The sequence below is a fragment of the Danio rerio genome, chromosome 4, assembly GCF_052040795.2.
Source record: "Danio rerio strain M-AB ecotype USA chromosome 4, GRCz13ab, whole genome shotgun sequence".
Classification (NCBI taxonomy): domain Eukaryota; kingdom Metazoa; phylum Chordata; class Actinopteri; order Cypriniformes; family Danionidae; genus Danio; species Danio rerio.
Window position 1 is genome coordinate 16019243 of NC_141024.2, and position 9113 is coordinate 16028355.

Consider the following 9113-nt stretch of genomic DNA (forward strand, 5'->3'; position numbering starts at 1 on the left):
TCAAACTACTATTTAAAGACATTTCTTTATCAATAACATACCATTGATTGAAGTATCAATTTGATCGATGTGTTATAACCACGACTAATCAAAGTGAAAAGAAAGAATTGGAGTGTATATTGTTTTTGTTTTTTCTCATAAAGAAATATATACAGAACTTGAGTGTGTAGGGGTGAGTGTGTGTGCATGTATTCCTGCCTAAGGCTGTCTTTGCTCTCCCCTTCATGGCCCGAGTCCCAGCTCTCAGCCTGACCTCTACGCCACATACAGAGAGCAAATGAAGAGGAACTAACACGCAGCCCTGCATCTCTCCCCTCCACTCCACAAGCCTCTCGTATCGCTCTTTTCCACCCCGCAATTCCCTTTTATCCTCTAACCATCTCTCGCTTTTTATTGCTTTCATACCCGTGCTCACCTCATCGCTCCTTTCGGGGTTTTTCTTTTATTTCCTGCACTCACTGTGAGGATAAGCTTTTATATTTAAAATAGCATTTCCATGAAAAGGTGGCATAATCCTGTTTTCCGCTCTTTTCTGCTCTAGCAAGCAGTCTCTGGAATATATGTCTCTATATTCTTGTAAACATACTATAAATGCTTGTTTACAGAAGTAACGGTAAAGATAGCTATATTAGCATTTACACCAGTGCACAATATTGTTTAATGTGTACGCTGCAGTTTTGTTGTCCGTTGCTTTATAAGTTTATGCTCTTTAAAGCTACATCTTTATCATTATAGATATCCGTCTTGGTATAAACAGGCCTTAAAAGCACAAAGGTTTGCTTGTGTACTAGAGGTGGCCAAAGTAGGGGCTGCGGGCCAACATTGAAAAAATCTGAAGAGAGTGAAAATGATGGAGAGTTGGTTGAGGTGAAGGCCTTTTACAGAGATCGCCATTTGAATGTCGGAGCTACACAAAAGCCAACTAAAATTAAACGTTTTATTTAAATGTTGTAAATGAATCAGACTTTTAAAATGTAAATACTGTCACTTGACAGGAGCACCTCGGCTAGTGTATTCAGCACTGAACTCCATTGTGTTATAAATGGGATTGTTTATGTTTTAAGTATAATAAGTTCATTATTAAACATAAAAAACAAAACTGCATAATTATTTAACATGTTTTAAAACAATGTTTTTTAGTTATTTTTAAATATTACGCAAATAAACTAAAAATTACCCATGGCAAGTTTAATGTAATACGGTATGGTATACTTTACTTCGGCCCACAACCCTCAATCAAGTTTGAACACCAAATTTCTAAACGCCTCTCAATTTACAGCTTTAGAACAGCTAAACTGGCTATCAAGGCTACCCAAAAACGTTAACATGCCAAATTATGTCAGGAACATGCTTATTTAATGCTAGCAATGTCGTAAAGCATTGCTAAAAATATGAAAGAGCATTTTAGCCATAAGTTAAAATGTTAGCAGCCTGCTAACTTATGCTGTCAATGTGCTAACATGATAAACATTCAATCAACATACAAGTTCATGTTAACAAAATGTTAAACATGTTAGTAAATGTAAACAATGTTAACAATATACACTAGAATATCTGTTAAACATAATAAAAATGACACTCGGTTCTAGATGTTAAAATGTTAAACATGCTAGCAACATCTTAAATTATGGTAGCAATCTGCTAGCCATGTTAGGATCGTAATAATTCATGCCATCGATGTGTTGACACATTTTAACCACGGTAAAAATGTTAGAAACATGCTATCTATATGTTTATTCCTTTAAGCAATGGGCTCTATGCACAGCTAGAGTTTTAAAGCCAACGCTAAACTTCCGGAGAAAGCTTAATGTGACTATTTTCAATTAAACAAGGTTGTTTTTACAGCATTGACATTGTAATGAAATTAAAATACATTCAGTTAAATAGACTCAAGCAATCATTTAGTTGTTCAAGCATTAAACAAGATGAAAGATCATTGTAACCACTAGCGCCAGTAGCAACAGGTAAGTGCAGAAATTCCATTGAAAATACTGGGTAAAATAAACGGTCATATTTTAAAGACATGACGGGGAAAAATGGAGTTTAGTGCAGTGCTTCTTGTCAGATCTGAGACCCACTTCATGTCGTATATCTAACAGGGAGTGAAGACTGCTGATTTTTACAGAAATCAGATCTTAAACGTGACAATTTTGTAATGGAAAGACAGTTCACCGGAAGTCCTTGGGCTGCCTGGCTTAAAATTAAAAGTTGTGTGCATAAGCAGGTTCTTCTGCTTTGAATCCAACTCAAAATACCTCCCAAAAACTTTAACTATCTGGCTACATACCATGGTGAATCATAACAGTAGTCATTTGTTACTTTGCTATACACCAAAGTACTGACAATACTATTTGTGATGCACATTTTATGGTACGTTCATGTGTTTTTTGTATGAATAAATGATTTTGCAATTATAAAAAAAGCTTAAAGTAGTTATCCAACCACATACCATCTGTTCTACTCTCTACTATGTGTTCAAATGCCTCCTTAATTTTCATGTGAAAGTGTGTTCATTTTGCTTGCTCCCTCCTGAGCATTCAAACACACTTAAAAATACCAGAGCATAAATATATATGCATACATATGAACATCAACTGAAATCTGGAGAGCAGTTTTTAGAGCACAACACTCTCATACTGAGACGCAAGGAGGGAAATTTGTGTGTGTTTTGTGTGTGTGTGTGTGTGTGTGTGTGTGTGTGTGTGTCTAGGGTCTCATCTCTTGTCCATGCTAATGAGCGTAAAGTGACTTCACTTGCTGCAGCTGTCCGGCAGGCTGCTCGGAGTCGATTGGTGGCAAAATAAATAAAGATCTAGACGATGTGGTTTATGGATGACTGCTTCTGTACTGAAGGCTGGAAACACAGGGACAGCGAGGGCCTGTGAAGAGACAAATTACAATTATTAACAGGCATACACACAGACAGTGAGTCACAGTGCACTGTGGAGCATGATCACAAATGGATGGAAAAGATGAACTCTTTTTTTTTTTGGTTGAAATCTACAATACCACTCAAATATCTGGGGCTATTTGTTAATATCTATGGTTAACAACACTAGCAACAAACGAAATATGCTACAAAAATTTTTTTTAGATTAGATTAAATTCAACTTTATTGTCATTACACATGTACAAGTACAATGCAACGAAATGAAATGCAGTTTAGGTCTAACCAGCAGTGCAATAGCAGCAAGTGCAACATGCTAAATAACATACTCATTTATGTAAATTAATAAATATTGTAAGTTCTACTTATCAAATAATTCTGAAGCTAATCAATGCACGACAGCATATACAAAAAAACATGACTGTAATGTAATGTAATGTAATGTAATTTTTATATCTCTTTAATTGCTGCTCTTCCAAACGGTTGACCATGCTTTGACTGTTTTAAATAAAGACTGTTAAGAATGACTGTTTTAAATAATTATTTATATGTAATAATTTAAATTGTTGGTTTACAAAAAAAAAAAAATCAGAATCAGAATGTCAGAATGTCTACAGCTGTTTTTTTATACGGTTTATTTAAATTGGATCATTAAAAAAATCATAAAATATATTGATATTCAATTAGTAAATATGTAAAATAAGTACTTAAATATGTGCAAATTCAAACTAAATTGCAACTGGTTCTACAAAAGTTAATGAAATTTGGCACAAATCTGATCAAAACATTATTTTTTTCCTCTTTTTTTTAACACACTCCTGTTTAAAATCCTACAGTTTAACATGTCACATTGCAGGACTTCGCTCTCCCTTGCTTAAAAATTTCATGTCAACTACTCACAAGTATATTACCGTCTGCTCACTCCACACGAAGTAATCCAGGTTTTGCCAAGCCCGTCCGCCGTAATTTAAAGCGCACAGCAGACTAGCCTCCTCTCAGAAATAAATGGCACTCGAGTCAGTGACCCTGATCCAAACCCGGCTTCATTACACGCTCACTGAACATGGGCCCTTCTCACCTCCTCCTTCAGTCTGGACTCGCATGTCCGACCAAACATGTCTGATAATGACGGCCGCCAGTCAGTCATTCAGCCACGCTCTGCCTCTGCCGCAATGATCTCTGGACCTGAAATGTGCCTGTAGTGAACAGAATTGGAATTATTTGGTGTACAAAATGGCTGTCTATTATCTGTGTGTGACGGTGTGTGTACTGATGGCCTGTGGCTCGTGATATACGTCACACTTTAGCATGTAGTAATGGCAGTCCTTGGGCCACAGAGTCTCATTAAGAGTAGAAACACACACACTTCACTAGAGGTTACGAAGAGGGCCAGGGCTTTCTGAAATTGTTCTGTAACTAAGCACAACATCCATCTATAACCTCCACCACTGGATTCCCCCTGGGTTTCAGCAGATTTTATGTCAGACTTCAGCTGCCAGTATTTATTGGCTTGATTTGTCAATGTACTGATGGGGTGGTTGTGGCTTAGATTGAGATATTTGTTTGCACAGTGCACTGGGTTGTTTGTGACCGAGCTGAGCTGGTTAGAGGGTAAAAACTTCGAGCCGAAGACAGGGTTATGATGAGTGCCCATGACTAACAAGTGACTCACACCAACATCCATGTTTTAAATGCTATTTTAGGGGGTTATATTTTAAGAAACAGTAGAAAGATGACAGTACATGACGCAGAGAGAAGGTGAATGGGATCTTTATATGTCAGAAACTGGAACCTAACTTTATTAGGAGATTACTGGTATGTTATCAGTTTGCTTGGCCATTCGTTCATTTTCTTTTTGGCTTAGCCCCTTTATTAATCTTGGGTTGCCACAGCGAAATGAACCGCCAGCTTATCCAGCATATGTTTTACGCAGCAGATGCCCTGCAACCCATCACTGGGAAACATACATACACACTCATTCACACACATACACTACGGACAATTACCCAATTCACCTATAGCACATGTCTTTGGACTTGTGGGGGAACTGGAGCACCCAGTGGGAAAACCCACATGAACACTGGGAGAGCATACAGACTTCATACAGAAATGGCATACCACCCAGGCGTGGCTCAAACCAGCACCCTTCTTGCTGTGAGGCGATCGTGCAACCCTCTGCGCCACAGTGACGCCTTGGTTGGCCAGTGGAAAAGTAAAAAAAAGTGCCTGCTACAAAATAACGTGAACAAAACAATGAGTTTAACAACATTACATTGATATTCAAATGCCTTGATATTAGAGGTGTGACCTACACTAGTCTCACGGTTCGATCCGGTTCCGATTATCATGCCATCAATTTGATATCTCGATGCTTTCCATCCACAATTAGATTTTTGTTCTAGTGTTAATAAAATTGTAATGATTTTCCTGCTTGCTTTTTGAGCACTGTCGAGCGTGTTCTTACACTCTTGGTCATTGTTTTCACCCGCTCAACAAGCTGTGATTGGCTCTAAAACTGTCAGCTCTGTTCACCGATGAGTGTAAGGAACAGCTGCACTTACAGTCTATATGTGCATAATACATAATAGACGCAGTGAAGAAAACTCAAACTACAGTGTCTTGCATTACAGTGAAAATGACCAATTTTAAGAGTGTAAGAACACGCTCAGCAGCACTCAAAAAGCAAGCAATGCACCGTGATGCACCAAGATATCAAATTGAACCGAATTGTTGGCAAGATAATTGTGACCGAATTAAATCGTGAGACTAGTGTATCACACCACTAATATCAAGGCAATTGAATATTAATGTAATGTTGCTAAACTCATTATTTTGTTCATGTTATTTTGTTTGTGTAATTAAAAAAAAACCTTTATTTATTTTTATTTTTCATTTTAGCGAACTTTAACAGCCGAGAGGAGATGTAAAGTTTTACAGCTTTTTATTTTCTCCCTAATAGTGAAATAGCAGCTCGTGTGCTGTCCCTCCTTTAGTGTCAACAAAGGACTGTCCAGCAAACTCACAAGCAGTGAATTGTGCACACTTATCTACCTCTTTTTCACCTTTATTGTACAGGACAGTGGAGTTGAGACAGGAATACATGGGAAGCTGAGAGAGGAGGGAAGGATCGGCAAGAACCTCGAGCCAAAAATAGAACTCGGGTCGCCGTGAGCACCTTAGTGCTATACTGTATGTCGGCGCACTTTACCAGTAGGCTATTCGCGCCAACACAATTATCTACTTTTAAGTAGTTGGAGCGTTTCATTCACTCGTCCTCGCCTCCTTCGCCATAGTATTAGTACGTAACAACAGGTTGATTATTACTGACTTGATATCGAACTGTCTGCATGGCGGAGCACCAAAGAAACAATTCATTTTGACACCCCTATTTAATATTTAACTACTGCAAGCTATAAATAACATTGAAGAATGAACTGCGGTGATTGAAACAAAATAAACCAAAGTTAGTTTCAGGACTCTGAAAATGAAAACCAAAGTAAACTTTCGAGACAAGTTGGCATCTGCTTGTTGGTCCTTGGCGATTATGAAATGGCCCGTATGATATGCATTTTCCCCACCTTGGGCACTAGAGCATATGGAAATCTGCATTTAAATGCACGTAAAGACAGATTTGAGAAATACTCTGCAGAGCCTCTAGATTTAATTATCTCTTATAATAAAGTCTTGTGGCATCAAAACCAGATGAGGCAGAAGGCAGCAGATTACATGAATCATGCAATCAATACCATATTTTCTGTATCACAGGTGGAACTCTATTCAGAAGGGTCACCTTGCCTTGGACTTAGTCTTGTCTCAAAGTCTTGGGATCAGTTTAGTTTAAGTAAACTTTTCTATTTAAATGTTTTGCTATTTTTTTCCAGCACGGTGCTGGGTTGCGGCTGGAAGGGCATCCGCTGCATACAACATATACCAGAGTACCAGAGTAGTTGGTGGTTCATTCCACTGTGGCCTAATGAATCAGGGACTAAGCTGAAGGAAAAGGAATGAATGCATGCTATTTAGTCTTGTCCTTTATTTCTATGACCACTCAATTTCGCCTACTTTTTGATTAGGCATCTCAGTTACTTTGACATTGATTTGACATTGTCAGACTGTTGAGGCTGACCAGCTGAAAAATTTGGGGGAAGAGGAAGGATTTGTAATCATTGAGAAGGTAGGGGGCTTTCCCTCTCAACGTCTATGGTAGTTACAGCCCTAAAAGTACAATACAAACAACACAGGACAGGCTAGTACTACAAAACTCAGCACTTAGCAAACAAATCGCGAAACTACTCAACATTACAGACTTGTCGGAGAATTTTCAATGATTTAAAGCGTGCGCATTTGCATAGTGTGTGGATTGTGGTTTGAGTTTTGCACTTCTAAAGCTGCACTGGATGTTTTCCCGAGAAACACTTGAGACCAGAGCACTGACACACGGCTCACGGAGAAAACATTAACGCTCTAGAGGTGAGAGAGAAAGAGAAAAGCGTCTCTGCCTTTCAGTTTCGCCTGAGGGAATGCTATCCACTCCATTTTTACATGAAAGACCTTTTCTGTTTTTGTGATTGAGGGCATCGGGATGGCCTGAGGGAAGAGAGTTTTGTGGGGGAGCGTTGCAATATTGGGGGCGTGTTAGATGGTAATTCACACGGAACAGCGAAATCCAATCATCCCATTCAGTCAAAGCGCTGAGCACACAAAAAGCCGCCGTTCTTGTACACACAAACATGGGTGGATATGAATCTGCTTTATTCGCGGTCGATTGAAGACAATGGTGTTCGCCGAAGATAAGATTCGGCCGGTCTCCTCGGACTGAGAAATAAAATAACTATTACCCACCCACCTCAACCCCCTTGAACACATCCACGTGTGCAAACGTGTCCCAAACGTGTCCCAAACGTCCCGCTCTCAAGCAATGAACATAGATAAGCAAATGTCATGTCGTTCTTGAGTTAACCTGCATTCGTAGCACTCGCCGTCACTTTTGTAATCAAAATCAATAACAGCCCAAGGGCTATGAAAGAAAGGAAAAAACAAGCTAATAAGCAGATGCTAATGAGCCCCAGAGAAAGGTCAAGTCTAAACAAAAGATTTCCCCCTTATAAATATTTAAGCATGATCAGTATTACAGAAACAGGTAATTAAGCCATCAGGCATCAGGGATGGCTACCTCCTGATTGGACTCTCATTTAAGATTAGTTCACTTGAGTGAAGGACCCCTCAACGGCCCCCTAATGTGCTTCTTTTGAATGTGAAGATGTCCGGTCCAAAAACAAACCACACACATACACACACACATAGGGAATGCCAATGACTTCTATCCTGAACCATTGGTTTCCATGCATGGACAAAACAAATAGCTGTACAATTTATAAGGTGTCCCGTTTTGTGCCTGGCAGGCTGATATTGGAAGGGTTAGCAGGAGGTCAGGGCACCTTCACCAGTGGGCTTCACTATAAATGTAGGATAACATGACAAGCCAACGCGCAGGTGAAATCAACTTGACAGATATATTATAAGCAAACAAGAAAACTTGAAAGGTGCACAAGTGGCTACTGACAGCTGTGCAAAGCTTTTTTGTTGATGTTAAATGCACGTAAATGCACAAATATTGAATACAGAACTCAATATTTAAAGATTTGAGTCGAGTCAGACAACAATATTGGTGAAATAATGGGAAACACTTTTTTTTTGATGGTCCATTTAAATGTTAGTAGACTGTCTGCTTAATATCTGCTGATACTGCTCCTTCAACAGACATTTACTGACTATAAGAAACTTTGCAAGTACATGTCAACTTACACTAACCCTAACCCCAACCTAACAGTCAACTTATAATCTAATTAGTATTAGTTGGCATGTAGATGCAATGTAACTTAAATTCAACAAACGGGCCATCAAAATAAAGTGTGACCAAATAATGATCCACTGTCACATATTTGTAAAAAAAAAAAAAAAAAAAAATTATATAATATATATATATATATATATATATATATATATATATATATATATATATATATATGTGTGTGTGTGTGTGTGTGTGTGTGTGTGTGTGTGTGTGTGTGTGTGTGTGTGTGTGTGTGTGTGTGTGTGTGTACATTGATTTGAAGGATATTGAGGTATAAATAAAATATGAAAATATTACATACAATATTAGAAAAAATAACACTATTGCATATTTATTCTTCTGAAAAGCGTGTTTTGTCTTTGAGCAGATAAT

At 38.3% G+C, this 9113-nt stretch overlaps 1 long non-coding RNA gene across 2 annotated transcripts; it reads right to left on the reverse strand.

Annotated features, from left to right (window-relative positions):
- Window positions 1-923: 923 nt before the first annotated feature.
- LOC103910431 (uncharacterized) lies at window positions 924-8800 on the reverse strand. Of its 2 annotated transcripts, none has more exons than XR_015482988.1 (2): window positions 3788-8800; window positions 924-2879 (listed from the first exon to the last, which is right to left on the reverse strand). It is a non-coding gene; the product is annotated as an uncharacterized LOC103910431 (long non-coding RNA). The 2 variants fall into 2 exon arrangements; XR_015482989.1 differs by having other exon boundaries at window positions 3799-8680.
- Window positions 8801-9113: the final 313 nt, after the last annotated feature.